At 38.9% G+C, this 19,498-nt stretch overlaps 1 long non-coding RNA gene across 1 annotated transcript in view; it reads left to right on the forward strand.

Annotated features, from left to right (window-relative positions):
- The window catches only part of LOC109158388, a 20,059-nt gene extending 1,576 nt beyond the window's left edge, over window positions 1-18,483 (forward strand). Inside the window, exons 2-3 of the long non-coding RNA XR_002050375.1 lie at window positions 18,006-18,092; window positions 18,288-18,483. This is a non-coding gene — a long non-coding RNA (uncharacterized LOC109158388). The remainder of the gene's footprint in view (window positions 1-18,005; window positions 18,093-18,287) is intronic.
- Window positions 18,484-19,498: the final 1,015 nt, after the last annotated feature.

Below are 19,498 nucleotides of genomic sequence, written 5' to 3' on the forward strand. Positions count from 1 at the left end.
AATTTAAGCAACCGAATGTTGCTGTGAATTTATAATTTAAAGCAATAGAGATTGCTTGGGAATCGCACGTTAGTTTGGGAGGCAATGATTCGTGCTTGGTATAGCATGTTTCGTGCTTCACTACTAAGCACTGATTCGTGCTTAATTTCGGAAGCACTGATTCGGGTTTGTGCCTTTGGTCAAACGCGAATGGATTCGTGAGGGCTAATTTGTTAGCACTACGAGATGTGTTAGCGTGTAACACATGTTTATTCTTTAAAGAATAAAAAGGGAAAACCAAATTAATCGTGGATTAATGCGGTTATGAACGATCGATGTGGTGAATGTGAAACACCTATTGGTGATTTCGGCGCAAGCGATGGTATTGTACTCGAGAGTACGGTACGGTATTCACTCAATCGAACGTTTTTTGCCGAACATAAATATCAAGACGTTGATATGTTCGGGTCTACTCAAAGTATGTGAGGCGAGACAATACTTTGGACAAGTAAGTACCTTTTAAATAAGGTTACCCGCATGAAATTCTTTACGAATTGTGGATACGTAGGATGCTTTCCTACTAATCCGAAATGTGGGGGTGTCTTGCCAAAAGTGCGTTTTGGTTCTTAGTACACGAGTCCTACGCTCTGGATGTACATAAGAACACAATAAATTGAATCAAGAAATTCATCGTTCCTTAGAAGATGTATTTCCGTGTAGGTTCAATAAAGGACTTAGCACGTTGAAAGAACTTTCGGCGTAGCTATGGTTGAAGGGTATGAAAGAGAACGAGCTCAAAGCCAGACGTAGCAAGAGAGCTAGGATTGAAAAATCTTTTGTCCATATTTTCTGACGTACATGTTAGAGTGTGATGCGCACAATCTAACTTGTTTACTAGAAAAGAAATTGGATTTTCTGACATGGTTGTTAGAAAATGAGCCTCGCACATATGTAGAAGTGGTGACTTCTACAGGTGGACCAACCGAGAGAGGCTATCGAGAGTGAAGTAGATTATATCTTAAAGAATCACACTTGGAACTGGTTGTTCTTCCTCCGAGTTGTAAAACCTTTGGATCCTAAGTGGATCACTAGTCGGAAGACAAAACCGGTTGGTTATATTGAAGTAAAATGGCCAGGCTTGTAATTGTAGATTACATGCAACGCGAATGCCACAGTTACTTCGATATATATTCTCTTGTGATGAGAATGGAATCCATTAGAATGATATTTGCCAAAGTCGTTTAGCGAGACTTGGAAGGTCATCAAAATGGATGTGTCGCTTTCTTAGTATACATGGAACGACCTGAGGGTTTGTGGTTCCACGATGTGAAAAGAAAGTGTGTAATTGGTGAGATCATTGTATTGTTCGAAACAATTGCCTTAGTGTGGCATGTGAGGTTTTGATCGTGCAATGATGACCAACGAGTTTAGTATAAATAAAAGTGACAAGTGAGTCTACGTAACATATACGATAGACGGTGAAATCACTGTTTGTTTATACACGATAAACTCAACGTGGATAGTAACGATCAAATGATCAATTCTACCAGGAACATGTTAAATTCGAGATTTGACATGAGAGGTGTGAGTTTGGCAGATTTAATCTTTGAGATTAAAATTGTGAGAAGACCGTATGGTCTCGTGTTAAGCCAATTTCATTGTGTTGATTAAATCCTTGCAAAGGATGTTAATCAAGTGGCTTGGACACCGTTAGATACTAACGTACAACTAGCCAATAATCACGAGTATTGTACTTCTCATGGAGAATACATTCAGATTATTGGTAGTTTAATTGTATCCAATGGGTTGTACTAGGTCGGACATTGCCTTTGCGGTTAACGAACTCGGTAGACATACGAGTAACCCTAGTGTTACGCACTAGAAGGCAATAGTGGAAGTTATGAGATACTTATGTATGCTTATGACTTTGGACTGCCACAACGTGGGATATCTAGCCGTACTTGGAAAGTATAGCACGGATATCAAAGGACGCTAAGTCCATCAAAAGCTACGTCTTTACGTAGGCCAGTGCAGTCGGTTGGACGGAAATTCTCGAAATGATTTTGTGATAGCTAAGATCCGACCGGGGATCAAAGCTGAGAGCCTTACACTCGTGTCCGCGAGCGAGTAGGCCGAATGGCTAAGCCATTATTTCGAGAATGGTCCTAGTGTGTGAACTCATACTTCAATTTGTGTGCATTGCGATAGTCAAGCCAAAATTGGTTAAGTACAGAGTTAAATGTGGAATGGTAAGTCTAGACTTATAAGTCGTAGATATAATACCATTAAACAATTTCTCACAACGGGGGTTATCTCTATTGACTACGTGATGTCAAAAGATAACGTAGCGGCCGCTAACTCGCTAACCCGAGGGTAAGCAAATGGTTGTTGAGAAGTTGGAATGAGGAATGGGTCTAAAGCCCTTGGACTAAAAGTCTATAGTGGATACCCAACCTAGCTGGCACCTAGGTTCAATGGGACAACTAAATTATGGAACGGAGCGTGTCACTGTGGGGGTCTCGGACTCCCTACCACTCCTCGTTAGAAACAGTGACTCCCGCACGAGGCTAGCATGTTGATGCTTTAATGATTCTTGAGTATGCGGGATACTCCGAGAAAGAATCACCTATGTAAGAGAGAAGTGAGGGTCGCTTCAAAGGAGAATTGTTGGGCACAATTCTTTAGAAACTCTCGCAGAACCAGGAACGGTGACCCACGACCAAAATGGGCACACTCATGAGAACAGAGCATGGTTGGGAGGTTCCTGTGTGAGATATGTCATCGTCTACACAAACGGCAGTCGGTTCAAAGACATCGCGTTCTACCGTACAGCCAGTAGAGTAAATATATCTTCACAAGGGAAGGTTCAAAGGGTATAGTGACTCCCTACCTATCCTATGCAGGATCGACCGTTTGAACACAGTTTTTTCCGATTTCAAATACCCCGAAAATCAATTTTTCATTCATGTGGGGGGATTGTTGGAAAAAAATAGCTTGAAATGGCATAAAATGGCATATTAAGTGGCTATTTTGTGGTACAATTATCAGTGGGGTCCACTTCCGATTTGGGTCGGGTCAAGTGGATTCGGGTTCTTCGTAGTGAGACGAAGAGATTGATATATTGTACGCTCAAAACGGATAATGGGTGAATGAGATATTGATTCTCAAAGTAGACCCATTTGAGTTGGAAAATGAAGGGAAAAAGTGAGCTTTTGTCCCACATTGGTTTGGGAAGAGGATTTGCCCCACTATTTATACATGAGCTCTTGTTAAGCTTATTAAATTGTATAGCATAGAGTCTCTCTCTCACGCGTAGGGGGTGTAAATCAAATCCCAAACTTTCGGTGTTCATTTTCCAACAAAGCCACTCGGCCAAGTGGCCGAAACTATTGAAACTGTAAGTTTCAAAGTCTCGGCCACGTTAGGCCAAATTTGCAAGTGAATTGCAAATGGCCACGTTAGGCCAAATTTGCATGGGAATTGCAAATTGCAATTTGCAATTGCAATTGCTAATTTCGGCCAGCTTGGCCGAAACTTTGCAATTGCAAGTTTCGGCCAAGTTGGCCGAAACTTTGCAAAAGCAGTGGCCGAGATATGCACAGTATACACGAACCAGAAAGATTCTATTTGTGACTGTTGGGATTTAATTCAGCTGTTATGGGATTAATTCTTTGAATTAAATCCAATTTTAATTTTTGAATTAACACCCATGTTAATGGTTGCTGTTACGGAAGTTGTAGGGGTGCCCCTAAATGCCATAATAAAGGCTATTCACTCCTCAATCCCTATATAAGGAGGGGGTAGAGTGCAGCAGATTAAACAAGCACATTGTGACAAGAACACACAACACAAGAAGTGTTTTCTCTCCTCAAAAACTCTGCTTCTACTCCTTTCTTAAGCCGAACTGTGTTCAAGGCTTTGCTCTAGTTCGCCGGGTTCGTTCGTTTGGGTGCTCAACGTCGAACCGTAGCGCGTTTTATCCTGGAAACCTAGGCCACGGCGCTCCTAGCACTTTTGGGAGGTGGCAAATAAGGTTTTAAGGAAAGAGTGGTCTCTTGACTCACGCTAAAAACCCTTATCCAAACACGAGCCAATCTTTCCTTCTTTCGTTTTTTGGATTATGCTTCTAAGCAAAAATCCTCCTATAATGTTATAGTTTGGTTGGAATTATAATCTGTGTATTATAAATTCCATTTGGTTGATATGTATATATCTTTTCCGTAGATATTCATGCATATAGCCATGGCGGTCTGATTTATATATATATTTGTGTATATATATATATATATATATATATATATATATATATATATATATATATATATATATATATATATATATTTCGGATATAATATATCGAATAATATTTTATATACTTCGTGTGTGTATATATAAATATTATTTTACGATATTAAATCGATTTTTGGTTCATTATCACCAACAATCTTAAAACCTTATTTTTTTTGATAATGAACAAATCGGTGGAGTCCAAGAGTATTGGATCCGTGAATGTTGCCGTAGGTGCACATTCAAATGGTTGGAACGGCAACGATGTTGCACATTCCGTGATGCCGGTTGACGGCGGCAACGTTGGAAATAATATTTCCATGGGAGTTGCAAAAACACACGATGGTGCTCCGGAGAACTTTGGTTCACGATCCGGTAGACCTGTGGCAAAAGGCACACAATTGGTACCTATTGTGTTGCCTAGTGGATCGGCTAAAAGTCATGAAAGATCCTATGATGGTGTAATGACTACACGGTCCGAGGACTATGGTAGTGTTACCAATGACTTCAACCGTAATCGAAGGAAACTCAAGCGGAAGCTTAGCTTTCAAGAAAATTACGAAAAGAAGGAGAAATGCCACTATGAAGCGAACCGTCATCTTAGTGAAAAGGTTGAGGATAACTTCGCTATGTTTAAGACATGTGGATGGTTGGACGAGTGAGGTCACAACCGAGGTACCCCCGATGTGCGCTATGGACCACCCTTCGTGGAGTGGACGATTGGTAAATGGAACAAGGCACACGGGTTGAAGGATCACTACAAGATATGAATAAGGAAATTAATTTCCAATGTAATTTTCCTATAAATGTTGTAGTATCCTTATGATACATTTTTTATTGTTGAATAAAAAATGAATTGTTCCATTGAGCTATTGAATCATAGTACATACGAATTATTTGATGAAATAATGTTGAATGTATGAAATGATTCAATATGGGTGCGTAATGCATCATGGAGCATTATGTGGAAAATGCTAAAATGGCGTAACGGCCGGAATTAAATGTAACAAGGGTGTTACATGTTGAAATCCCGCAACGAACTTCGGTTCAGGTTCATGTAGAACGATACGGATTTCAAGAATCAATTTGTCAAAAATTGGAATAACTATATAATCGTGAGCGTAACAGCTCAAGTGTTGAATATTTTAAATAATATTCTAAGAACGATTATATGAGTTTGATTCAACTAGTCGGAAATTTGGTTGATTTGTTCTTGTTAATTGTGTTTAATTAACTTGATCAAAATTCCAAATTATACTAGTATGAAATATGATTTGAGACAAATTGTTGGGACGTCAAATTAAGCTTGAGCTTAATGAGAAATGCTAATTATATTGGGCATTGTTGAAATGCTAATTGTGGTGCTTAATAGCACTGGACGTCCGAAATGTTGAATTAGCATTATGCAAGAGGCTAATTAAATTTAGCATTGCAAAAAGTGTTATGTGATTAACACGAAAGGAGACTTGGCTAATTGTGTAATTAGCTAATAATCCTTGTGCTAGGTAGCACTGGAATTATAAATTTAAGCAACCGAATGTTGCTGTGAATTTATAATTTAAAGCAATAGAGATTGCTTGGGAATCGGCACGTTAGTTTGGGAGCAATGATTCGTGCTTGGTATAGCATGTTTCGTGCTTCACTACTAAGCACTGATTCGTGCTTCAATTTCGGAAGCACTGATTCGGGTTTGTGGCCTTTCGGTCAAAACCGAATGGATTCGTGAGGGCTAATTTGTTAGCACCTACGAGATGTGTTAGCGTGTAACACATGTTTATTCTTTAAAGAATAAAAAGGGAAAAACCAAATTAATCGTGGATTAATGCGGTTATGAACGATCGATGTGGTGAATGTGAAACACCTATTGGTGATTTCGGCGCAAGCGATGGTATTGTACTCGAGAGTACGGTACGGTATTCACCTCAATCGAACGTTTTTGCCGAACATAAATATCAAGACGTTGATATGTTCGGGTCTACCTCAAAGTATGTGAGGCGAGACAATACTTTGGACAAGTAAGTACCTTTTAAATAAGGTTACCCGCATGAAATTCTTACGAATTGTGGATACGTAGGATGCTTTCCTACTAATGCCCGAAATGTGGGGGTGTCTTGCCAAAAGTGCGTTTTGGTTCTTAGTACACGAGTCCTACGCTCTGGATGTACATAAGAACACAATAAATTGAATCAAGAAATTCATCGTTCCTTAGAAGATGTATTTCCGTGTAGGTTCAATAAAGGACTTAGCACGTTGAAAGGAACTTTCGGCGTAGCTATGGTTGAAGGGTATGAAAGAGAACCCGAGCTCAAAGCCAGACGTAGCAAGAGAACTAGGATTGAAAAATCCTTTGGTCCATATTTTCTGACGTACATGTTAGAGTGTGATGCGCACAATCTAACTTGTTTACTAGAAAAGAAATTGGATTTTCTGACATGGTTGTTAGAAAATGAGCCTCGCACATATGTAGAAGTGGTGACTTCTACAGGTGGACCAACCCGAGAGAGGCTATCGAGAGTGAAGTAGATTATATCTTAAAGAATCACACTTGGAACTGGTTGTTCTTCCTCCGAGTTGTAAAACCTTTGGATCCTAAGTGGATCACTAGTCGGAAGACAAAACCGGTTGGTTATATTGAAGTAAAATGGCCAGGCTTGTAATTGTAGATTACATGCAACGCGAATGCCACAGTTACTTCGATATATATTCTCTTGTGATGAGAATGGAATCCATTAGAATGATATTTGCCAAAGTCGTTTAGCGAGACTTGGAAGGTCATCAAAATGGATGTGTCGCTTTCTTAGTATACATGGAACGACCTGAGGGTTTGTGGTTCCACGATGTGAAAAGAAAGTGTGTAATTGGTGAGATCATTGTATTGTTCGAAACAATTGCCTTAGTGTGGCATGTGAGGTTTTGATCGTGCAATGATGACCAACGAGTTTAGTATAAATAAAAGTGACAAGTGAGTCTACGTAACATATACGATAGACGGTGAAATCACTGTTTGTTTATACACGATAAACTCAACGTGGATAGTAACGATCAAATGATCAATTCTACCAGGAACATGTTAAATTCGAGATTTGACATGAGAGGTGTGAGTTTGGCAGATTTAATCTTTGAGATTAAAATTGTGAGAAGACCGTATGGTCTCGTGTTAAGCCAATTTCATTGTGTTGATTAAATCCTTGCAAAGGATGTTAATCAAGTGGCTTGGACACCGTTAGATACTAACGTACAACTAGCCAATAATCACGAGTATTGTACTTCTCATGGAGAATACATTCAGATTATTGGTAGTTTAATTGTATCCAATGGGTTGTACTAGGTCGGACATTGCCTTTGCGGTTAACGAACTCGGTAGACATACGAGTAACCCTAGTGTTACGCACTAGAAGGCAATAGTGGAAGTTATGAGATACTTATGTATGCTTATGACTTTGGACTGCACAACGTGGGATATCTAGCCGTACTTGGAAAGTATAGCACGGATATCAAAGGACGCTAAGTCCATCAAAAGCTACGTCTTTACGTAGGCCAGTGCAGTCGGTTGGACGGAAATTCTCGAAATGATTTTGTGATAGCTAAGATCCGACGGGATCAAAGCTGAGAGCCTTACACTCGTGTCGCGAGCGAGTAGGCCGAATGGCTAAGCCATTATTTCGAGAATGGTCCTAGTGGTGAACTCATACTTCCAATTTGTGTGCATTGCGATAGTCAAGCCAAAATTGGTTAAGTACAGAGTTAAATGTGGAATGGTAAGTCTAGACTTATAAGTCGTAGATATAATACCATTAAACAATTTCTCACAACGGGGGTTATCTCTATTGACTACGTGATGTCAAAAGATAACGTAGCGGCCGCTAACTCGCTAACCCGAGGGTAAGCAAATGGTTGTTGAGAAGTTGGAATGAGGAATGGGTCTAAAGCCCTTGGACTAAAAGTTCTATAGTGGATACCCAACCTAGCTGGCACCTAGGTTCAATGGGACAACTAAATTATGGAACGGAGCGTGTCACTGTGGGGGTCTCGGACTCCCTACCACTCCTCGTTAGAAACAGTGACTCCCGCACGAGGCTAGCATGTTGATGCTTTAATGATTCTTGAGTATGCGGGATACTCGAGAAAGAATCACCTATGTAAGAGAGAAGTGAGGGTCGCTTCAAAGGAGAATTGTTGGGCACAATTCTTTAGAAACTCTCGCAGAACCAGGAACGGTGACCCACGACCAAAATGGGCACACTCATGAGAACAGAGCATGGTTGGGAGGTTCCTGTGTGAGATATGTCATCGTCTACACAAACGGCAGTCGGTTCAAAGACATCGCGTTCTACCGTACAGCCAGTAGAGTAAATATATCTTCACAAGGGAAGGTTCAAAGGGTATAGTGACTCCCTACCTATCCTATGCAGGGATCGACCGTTTGAACACAGTTTTTTCCGATTTCAAAATACCCCGAAAATCAATTTTTCATTCATGTGGGGGATTGTTGGAAAAAAATAGCTTGAAATGGCATAAAATGGCATATTAAGTGGCTATTTTGTGGTACAATTATCAGTGGGGTCCACTTCCGATTTGGGTCGGGTCAAAGTGGATTCGGGTTCTTCGTAGTGAGACGAAGAGATTGATATATTGTACGCTCAAAACGGATAATGGGTGAATGAGATATTGATTCTCAAAGTAGACCCATTTGAGTTGGAAAATGAAGGGAAAAAGTGAGCTTTTGTCCCACATTGGTTTGGGAAGAGGATTTGCCCCACTATTTATACATGAGCTCTTGTTAAGCTTATTAAATTGTATAGCATAGAGTCTCTCTCTCACGCGTAGGGGGTGTAAATCAAATCCCAAACTTTCGGTGTTCATTTTCCAACAAAGCCACTCGGCCAAGTGGCCGAAACTATTGAAACTGTAAGTTTCAAAGTCTCGGCCACGTTAGGCCAAATTTGCAAGTGAATTGCAAATGGCCACGTTAGGCCAAATTTGCATGGGAATTGCAAATTGCAATTTGCAATTGCAATTGCTAATTTCGGCCAGCTTGGCCGAAACTTTGCAATTGCAAGTTTCGGCCAAGTTGGCCGAAACTTTGCAAAAGCAGTGGCCGAGATATGCACAGTATACACGAACCAGAAAGATTCTATTTGTGACTGTTGGGATTTAATTCAGCTGTTATGGGATTAATTCTTTGAATTAAATCCAATTTTAATTTTTGAATTAACACCCATGTTAATGGTTGCTGTTACGGAAGTTGTAGGGGTGCCCCTAAATGCCATAATAAAGGCTATTCACTCCTCAATCCCTATATAAGGAGGGGGTAGAGTGCAGCAGATTAAACAAGCACATTGTGACAAGAACACACAACACAAGAAGTGTTTTCTCTCCTCAAAAACTCTGCTTCTACTCCTTTCTTAAGCCGAACTGTGTTCAAGGCTTTGCTCTAGTTCGCCGGGTTCGTTCGTTTGGGTGCTCAAACGTCGAACCGTAGCGCGTTTTATCCTGGGAAACCTAGGCCACGGCGCTCCTAGCACTTTTGGGAGGTGGCAAATAAGGTTTTAAGGAAAGAGTGGTCTCTTGACTCACGCTAAAAACCCTTATCCAAACACGAGCCAATCTTTCCTTCTTTCGTTTTTGGATTATGCTTCTAAGCAAAAATCCTCCTATAATGTTATAGTTTGGTTGGAATTATAATCTGTGTATTATAAATTCCATTTGGTTGATATGTATATATCTTTTCCGTAGATATTCATGCATATAGCCATGGCGGTCTGATTTATATATATATTTGTGTATATATATATATATATATATATATATATATATATATATATATATATATATTTCGGATATAATATATCGAATAATATTTTATATACTTCGTGTGTGTATATATAAATATTATTTTACGATATTAAATCGATTTTTGGTTCATTATCACCAACAATCTTAAAACCTTATTTTTTTTGATAATGAACAAATCGGTGGAGTCCAAGAGTATTGGATCCGTGAATGTTGCCGTAGGTGCACATTCAAATGGTTGGAACGGCAACGATGTTGCACATTCCGTGATGCCGGTTGACGGCGGCAACGTTGGAAATAATATTTCCATGGGAGTTGCAAAAACACACGATGGTGCTCCGGAGAACTTTGGTTCACGATCCGGTAGACCTGTGGCAAAAGGCACACAATTGGTACCTATTGTGTTGCCTAGTGGATCGGCTAAAAGTCATGAAAGATCCTATGATGGTGTAATGACTACACGGTCCGAGGACTATGGTAGTGTTACCAATGACTTCAACCGTAATCGAAGGAAACTCAAGCGGAAGCTTAGCTTTCAAGAAAATTACGAAAAGAAGGAGAAATGCCACTATGAAGCGAACCGTCATCTTAGTGAAAAGGTTGAGGATAACTTCGCTATGTTTAAGACATGTGGATGGTTGGACGAGTGAGGTCACAACCGAGGTACCCCCGATGTGCGCTATGGACCACCCTTCGTGGAGTGGACGATTGGTAAATGGAACAAGGCACACGGGTTGAAGGATCACTACAAGATATGAATAAGGAAATTAATTTCCAATGTAATTTTCCTATAAATGTTGTAGTATCCTTATGATACATTTTTTATTGTTGAATAAAAAATGAATTGTTCCATTGAGCTATTGAATCATAGTACATACGAATTATTTGATGAAATAATGTTGAATGTATGAAATGATTCAATATGGGTGCGTAATGCATCATGGAGCATTATGTGGAAAATGCTAAAATGGCGTAACGGCCGGAATTAAATGTAACAAGGGTGTTACATGTTGAAATCCCGCAACGAACTTCGGTTCAGGTTCATGTAGAACGATACGGATTTCAAGAATCAATTTGTCAAAAATTGGAATAACTATATAATCGTGAGCGTAACAGCTCAAGTGTTGAATATTTTAAATAATATTCTAAGAACGATTATATGAGTTTGATTCAACTAGTCGGAAATTTGGTTGATTTGTTCTTGTTAATTGTGTTTAATTAACTTGATCAAAATTCCAAATTATACTAGTATGAAATATGATTTGAGACAAATTGTTGGGACGTCAAATTAAGCTTGAGCTTAATGAGAAATGCTAATTATATTGGGCATTGTTGAAATGCTAATTGTGGTGCTTAATAGCACTGGACGTCCGAAATGTTGAATTAGCATTATGCAAGAGGCTAATTAAATTTAGCATTGCAAAAAGTGTTATGTGATTAACACGAAAGGAGACTTGGCTAATTGTGTAATTAGCTAATAATCCTTGTGCTAGGTAGCACTGGAATTATAAATTTAAGCAACCGAATGTTGCTGTGAATTTATAATTTAAAGCAATAGAGATTGCTTGGGAATCGGCACGTTAGTTTGGGAGCAATGATTCGTGCTTGGTATAGCATGTTTCGTGCTTCACTACTAAGCACTGATTCGTGCTTCAATTTCGGAAGCACTGATTCGGGTTTGTGGCCTTTCGGTCAAAACCGAATGGATTCGTGAGGGCTAATTTGTTAGCACCTACGAGATGTGTTAGCGTGTAACACATGTTTATTCTTTAAAGAATAAAAAGGGAAAAACCAAATTAATCGTGGATTAATGCGGTTATGAACGATCGATGTGGTGAACGTGAAACACCTATTGGTGATTTCGGCGCAAGCGATGGTATTGTACTCGAGAGTACGGTACGGTATTCACCTCAATCGAACGTTTTTGCCGAACATAAATATCAAGACGTTGATATGTTCGGGTCTACCTCAAAGTATGTGAGGCGAGACAATACTTTGGACAAGTAAGTACCTTTTAAATAAGGTTACCCGCATGAAATTCTTACGAATTGTGGATACGTAGGATGCTTTCCTACTAATGCCCGAAATGTGGGGGTGTCTTGCCAAAAGTGCGTTTTGGTTCTTAGTACACGAGTCCTACGCTCTGGATGTACATAAGAACACAATAAATTGAATCAAGAAATTCATCGTTCCTTAGAAGATGTATTTCCGTGTAGGTTCAATAAAGGACTTAGCACGTTGAAAGGAACTTTCGGCGTAGCTATGGTTGAAGGGTATGAAAGAGAACCCGAGCTCAAAGCCAGACGTAGCAAGAGAGCTAGGATTGAAAAATCCTTTGGTCCATATTTTCTGACGTACATGTTAGAGTGTGATGCGCACAATCTAACTTGTTTACTAGAAAAGAAATTGGATTTTCTGACATGGTTGTTAGAAAATGAGCCTCGCACATATGTAGAAGTGGTGACTTCTACAGGTGGACCAACCCGAGAGAGGCTATCGAGAGTGAAGTAGATTATATCTTAAAGAATCACACTTGGAACTGGTTGTTCTTCCTCCGAGTTGTAAAACCTTTGGATCCTAAGTGGATCACTAGTCGGAAGACAAAACCGGTTGGTTATATTGAAGTAAAATGGCCAGGCTTGTAATTGTAGATTACATGCAACGCGAATGCCACAGTTACTTCGATATATATTCTCTTGTGATGAGAATGGAATCCATTAGAATGATATTTGCCAAAGTCGTTTAGCGAGACTTGGAAGGTCATCAAAATGGATGTGTCGCTTTCTTAGTATACATGGAACGACCTGAGGGTTTGTGGTTCCACGATGTGAAAAGAAAGTGTGTAATTGGTGAGATCATTGTATTGTTCGAAACAATTGCCTTAGTGTGGCATGTGAGGTTTTGATCGTGCAATGATGACCAACGAGTTTAGTATAAATAAAAGTGACAAGTGAGTCTACGTAACATATACGATAGACGGTGAAATCACTGTTTGTTTATACACGATAAACTCAACGTGGGTAGTAACGATCAAATGATCAATTCTACCAGGAACATGTTAAATTCGAGATTTGACATGAGAGGTGTGAGTTTGGCAGATTTAATCTTTGAGATTAAAATTGTGAGAAGACCGTATGGTCTCGTGTTAAGCCAATTTCATTGTGTTGATTAAATCCTTGCAAAGGATGTTAATCAAGTGGCTTGGACACCGTTAGATACTAACGTACAACTAGCCAATAATCACGAGTATTGTACTTCTCATGGAGAATACATTCAGATTATTGGTAGTTTAATTGTATCCAATGGGTTGTACTAGGTCGGACATTGCCTTTGCGGTTAACGAACTCGGTAGACATACGAGTAACCCTAGTGTTACGCACTAGAAGGCAATAGTGGAAGTTATGAGATACTTATGTATGCTTATGACTTTGGACTGCACAACGTGGGATATCTAGCCGTACTTGGAAAGTATAGCACGGATATCAAAGGACGCTAAGTCCATCAAAAGCTACGTCTTTACGTAGGCCAGTGCAGTCGGTTGGACGGAAATTCTCGAAATGATTTTGTGATAGCTAAGATCCGACGGGATCAAAGCTGAGAGCCTTACACTCGTGTCGCGAGCGAGTAGGCCGAATGGCTAAGCCATTATTTCGAGAATGGTCCTAGTGGTGAACTCATACTTCCAATTTGTGTGCATTGCGATAGTCAAGCCAAAATTGGTTAAGTACAGAGTTAAATGTGGAATGGTAAGTCTAGACTTATAAGTCGTAGATATAATACCATTAAACAATTTCTCACAACGGGGGTTATCTCTATTGACTACGTGATGTCAAAAGATAACGTAGCGGCCGCTAACTCGCTAACCCGAGGGTAAGCAAATGGTTGTTGAGAAGTTGGAATGAGGAATGGGTCTAAAGCCCTTGGACTAAAAGTTCTATAGTGGATACCCAACCTAGCTAGCACCTAGGTTCAATGGGACAACTAAATTATGGAACGGAGCGTGTCACTATGGGGGTCTCGGACTCCCTACCACTCCTCGTTAGAAACAGTGACTCCCGCACGAGGCTAGCATGTTGATGCTTTAATGATTCTTGAGTATGCGGGATACTCGAGAAAGAATCACCTATGTAAGAGAGAAGTGGGGGTCGCTTCAAAGGAGAATTGTTGGGCACAATTCTTTAGAAACTCTCGCAGAACCAGGAACGGTGACCCACGACCAAAATGGGCACACTCATGAGAACAGAGCATGGTTGGGAGGTTCCTGTGTGAGATATGTCATCGTCTACACAAACGGCAGTCGGTTCAAAGACATCGCGTTCTACCGTACAGCCAGTAGAGTAAATATATCTTCACAAGGGAAGGTTCAAAGGGTATAGTGACTCCCTACCTATCCTATGCAGGGATCGACCGTTTGAACACAGTTTTTTCCGATTTCAAAATACCCCGAAAATCAATTTTTCATTCATGTGGGGGATTGTTGGAAAAAAATAGCTTGAAATGGCATAAAATGGCATATTAAGTGGCTATTTTGTGGTACAATTATCAGTGGGGTCCACTTCCGATTTGGGTCGGGTCAAAGTGGATTCGGGTTCTTCGTAGTGAGACGAAGAGATAGATATATTGTACGCTCAAAACGGATAATGGGTGAATGAGATATTGATTCTCAAAGTAGACCCATTTGAGTTGGAAAATGAAGGGAAAAAGTGAGCTTTTGTCCCACATTGGTTTGGGAAGAGGATTTGCCCCACTATTTATACATGAGCTCTTGTTAAGCTTATTAAATTGTATAGCATAGAGGCTCTCTCTCACGCGTAGGGGGTGTAAATCAAATCCCAAACTTTCGGTGTTCATTTTCCAACAAAGCCACTCGGCCAAGTGGCCGAAACTATTGAAACTGTAAGTTTCAAAGTCTCGGCCACGTTAGGCCAAATTTGCAAGTGAATTGCAAATGGCCACGTTAGGCCAAATTTGCATGGGAATTGCAAATTGCAATTTGCAATTGCAATTGCTAATTTCGGCCAGCTTGGCCGAAACTTTGCAAAAGCAGTGGCCGAGATATGCACAGTATACACGAACCAGAAAGCTTCTATTTGTGACTGTTGGGATTTAATTCAGCTGTTATGGGATTAATTCTTTGAATTAAATCCAATTTTAATTTTTGAATTAACACCCATGTTAATGGTTGCTGTTACGGAAGTTGTAGGGGTGCCCCTAAATGCCATAATAAAGGCTATTCACTCCTCAATCCCTATATAAGGAGGGGGTAGAGTGCAGCAGATTAAACAAGCACATTGTGACAAGAACACACAACACAAGAAGTGTTTTCTCTCCTCAAAAACTCTGCTTCTACTCCTTTCTTAAGCCGAACTGTGTTCAAGGCTTTGCTCTAGTTCGCCGGGTTCGTTCGTTTGGGTGCTCAAACGTCGAACCGTAGCGCGTTTTATCCTGGAAAACCTAGGCCACGGCGCTCCTAGCACTTTTGGGAGGTGGCAAATAAGGTTTTAAGGAAAGAGTGGTCTCTTGACTCACGCTAAAAACCCTTATCCAAACACGAGCCAATCTTTCCTTCTTTCGTTTTTGGATTATGCTTCTAAGCAAAAATCCTCCTATAATGTTATAGTTTGGTTGGAATTATAATCTGTGTATTATAAATTCCATTTGGTTGATATGTATATATCTTTTCCGTAGATATTCATGCATATAACCATGGCGGTCTGATTTATATATATATTTGTGTATATATATATATATATATATATATATATATATATATATATATATATATTTCGGATATAATATATCGAATAATATTTTATATACTTTGTGTGTGTATATATAAATATTATTTTACGATATTAAATCGATTTTGGTTCATTATCACCAACAGAGAAGAGACCAAGGTTCAAATTCCGACAGCGACAGTGTGAAATTATGCCCAAAGTGAATAGATCTTTTGTGTGCATCGGCATTTGGCCCTGCTTGCTGAGTCATTAAGTCACCATGATTTACATTTCCTTAAATGCTCTGTCGGAGTGTAGGGGGGAGGGGGGCTTGAGGTTGGAGATTCAATCTTTTGGAGGAGCTAGCATGCAATGGAAGCCATTAATAGAGGTCCATTTACTTGCGTAGAAGATGAAGAGAAAGAAAGAAAAACGAGGGCCATGAGTAGTTAAGTGCCACAATTATGTTCGAGTGAAGGGTGAGGAGAATATGCACAAATGTAGAAGATTTAGGTGTTGGTGTTAGGCAAGTAAAAGTCTAAGAGAGAAGGGTTTGGATAGACTTTTAAATGTTTTTTTGAAAAAGAGTTAAGGGTTTGTGAGTTTAAGTGTGAATTTGAGTAGAGGGTTAGTCATCGGATAAAACGAAGAGTAAAGTAAAGCACTAAAGAGAGAGAGAAATATTTATGGTAGTTCGAAATTTTTTTTTACTCCACTGATACTTGCTTCTACATATGACAATTTTTAATTTGGATTAAGTCATGAACTCCTTGTCGACTTAGTCTTCACTATCTGATCAATCTCTAGGTAAGGACCAGCCACAAAGTCGCATTGCTAAGATGGTTTTTTAACTCCTTTCAGCAAAGAAATATGGGTGAGGTTGAGGTTGGACTTTTAGAATATAATCAAGATGATTATTCTTTTAGATTAGAATACTTGATAAAGTTTTGAATGATGAATCAGATAGCAATTATCTCTTTTTCAGTAACTTCTTCTAAGCGGGGTCCTCCTTTTATAGACAATGGAGGTTGATTGTCAACTTGAAATTTAAATTTACCATTTATCACTCAACAAGTGATAACCGTCCAAAAGCAAAGCTGTCACAATTTCCAAAAATACGCTGCCAAATCCTTGATTTGCGCTGCCGTGAACCATAAGGTAAATACCGTTTTCCTATCGGTGTATAAGTACACTTTGGTTCAGAAATGCTCCATCTACTTATCACCAATTCATCTTCTATGTAGACTAGTAGCTAGTATCAAACAACTTGACATGTGCCTAACAGCGCAACTCTTTTATCCTTCCTCAAATGAACTCCTTTCGAGGTTGATATATTCATTTTTCTTTGAAAGAGTATAAGTTGGTTTCCATAACAGGTAGTGATTGTAGAAAATGTGCATGATTATGTACTTGTAGCCCTTCGACTGCCCAAACCCTTCAGAGATGACTTATTCTGACTGAGCTTCTTCCGGATGCATTCCTTCAAATAGCATCCCTTGACTAGACTTCCTCCAGTAGAAATGGAAGTTAAATGCGATTAACAATAGAGGGCCGGGGTTTATAAATGCTAATACAAATTACTCTCATTATCAAAATCTATAAACAATTATTTCTTACTATACAATAGGAAAATGATGTTGTCGGCTCAATAAACTGGAATATTGGAGGTTTGGATTTGCTTCTAAACAAAAGATGACTAGAGATACGAGTATTTAATTTCTGTGGCAAATTCTTCTTCTTTAATTTGCTTACAAGATGAAAGTAACCAATTCGATCTTCCTTAGCCTTCTCTTAATTATTTCCTAATTTGGGTTCAACTAACCATGCATGTTGGGACAACCTTATTTCCGATCCATTACTTCATCACTGGTCACTCACTTTCTTGTACTATGAGAAGGCATGCATTAGTGACGAGTGATGGTCCTGATTAAGAAGAATAGGTCTAAAACTTTTTGAAAATAAGTAAATCAAACTTGAATGTTTGACTATAAGAGTTAATCTTTCAACAATACCTGGAAAAGTTATGTTGAAATGTTAACTAAATACTATGCACATAAAAAAAGATACCCCAAACTTCAAATGAGACTTAATTGATCATATCGAATCTAATGTAAAATCCATTATCTTGAACTAATATATAATCTTCTGATAAATTTAGACTGACCCATTTTTGTTTTGATAGAAAAAAAAGCTAAGCTACTTACTCTTTTCATCAATTTGGTTTAGGGACTTTGGTTGGGGATCACAATAGCCCTCTTCGTACAAGCAGTACTGTACTTTATAATTACTTTGCGAACAAACTGGGAAAATGAGGTAAAATATATATCAAACCACCTTTCTATATATCCTTTTCCATTTTCACTTTGGTAACCAATAATTTTCTCTCTCTCTCTCTCTCTCTCTCTCTCTCTCTATATATATATATATATATATATATATATATATATATATATATATATTTTGATCGTCTGATGGATGGAAGTTGGTTCTGATGTTAATATATTGCAGGCAACGAAGGCTTTTGATAGAGTACACAACACCAAGCATGACGTTGCAGTAGCATGAGGATTGAGGAATATTTTATAGACAAATATTATGTTGTTGGAACAAATAAATTATAGATCATGCATTCATGCAGTGATTACATAAATGTGATTAACGGTCTCCGTAAAATAACCTATGAATTTCCCTTGTTGGAATTTTTAGAATAAAATGACATAGAAAGTGGCTATTTTGTGATACAAATATATGTGGGTACGCTTTCGATTTGGGCCGGACTCAAGTTCTTCGTAGTAAGAAGAAGAAGAGATTAATATATTCTATGCACAAAACAGATTATAGGTGAATGAGAAATTGATTATCAAATAGACTCATTTGAGTTGAAAAATGAAGGTGGAAAGACTTTGTAAAAACACTTGTATCACATTGGTTTGGGAAGTGGTTTGCACCACTATATATTCAAAAGCCTTTTAGAAGCATGTTGACAAGTCGTAATATGCGTGGGGTGGAAAGAAGGTTGGGAATGAAGATTCACGGGGTTGTCTTCTCAAAGGGTGGACAATCAGAATCGAATGCCGTGAAGTCAAACACAAGCACCTATATGCAATAGGAAGCTAGGAGAAAGCATTGTGCAAGGAAGAAGAATGCAAAGCAAAGAAATGAAACTAGTAAGGATGGTGTTAGGTGAATTGGATTCCTATCCCTTGTGTGTGTGAAATGAATCAACATAGGAGTGCAACTAGTGGTGCATAGCCTACGTGAGATGACTCCCAATACCGTTCACCTCTTGGTTTACTAGGCATTTCCTTTGTATATATGGAGCACCATTCCGGCGTAGCTAAGTAAATCAACATTGCAATATGAAATCAAACAACAATTAGAGAATGAAAGCAATAAGAGAATACCAAATTGGACTGCAATAGTTGATCACTTCTACAATTGTCCCTTGAATTGAAGGTTGTCAATCTTCTTCTCCAAGAGTTCTTCAACAATGGAATAGGCTAGAGATGACCCAGATTCTAGAAAGAGAAATCTAATCTACTAATTGGGAGAAATTACAAATTGAAATGATATTACAAATTGAAATGATAGATGATGAAGGAAATGTAAATCTATCCTAAGAACCCTAACTAAGAGTGCTAAAATCTGATTTCTAAAGATGGAAAGTGATTGGTTATGAAGTAGTCCCACAACTAGCCTTTTAAATAGACTAAATCCTG

Source organism: Ipomoea nil, unplaced genomic scaffold (genome assembly GCF_001879475.1).
Source record: "Ipomoea nil cultivar Tokyo-kokei standard unplaced genomic scaffold, Asagao_1.1 scaffold2818, whole genome shotgun sequence".
Taxonomy (NCBI): domain Eukaryota; kingdom Viridiplantae; phylum Streptophyta; class Magnoliopsida; order Solanales; family Convolvulaceae; genus Ipomoea; species Ipomoea nil.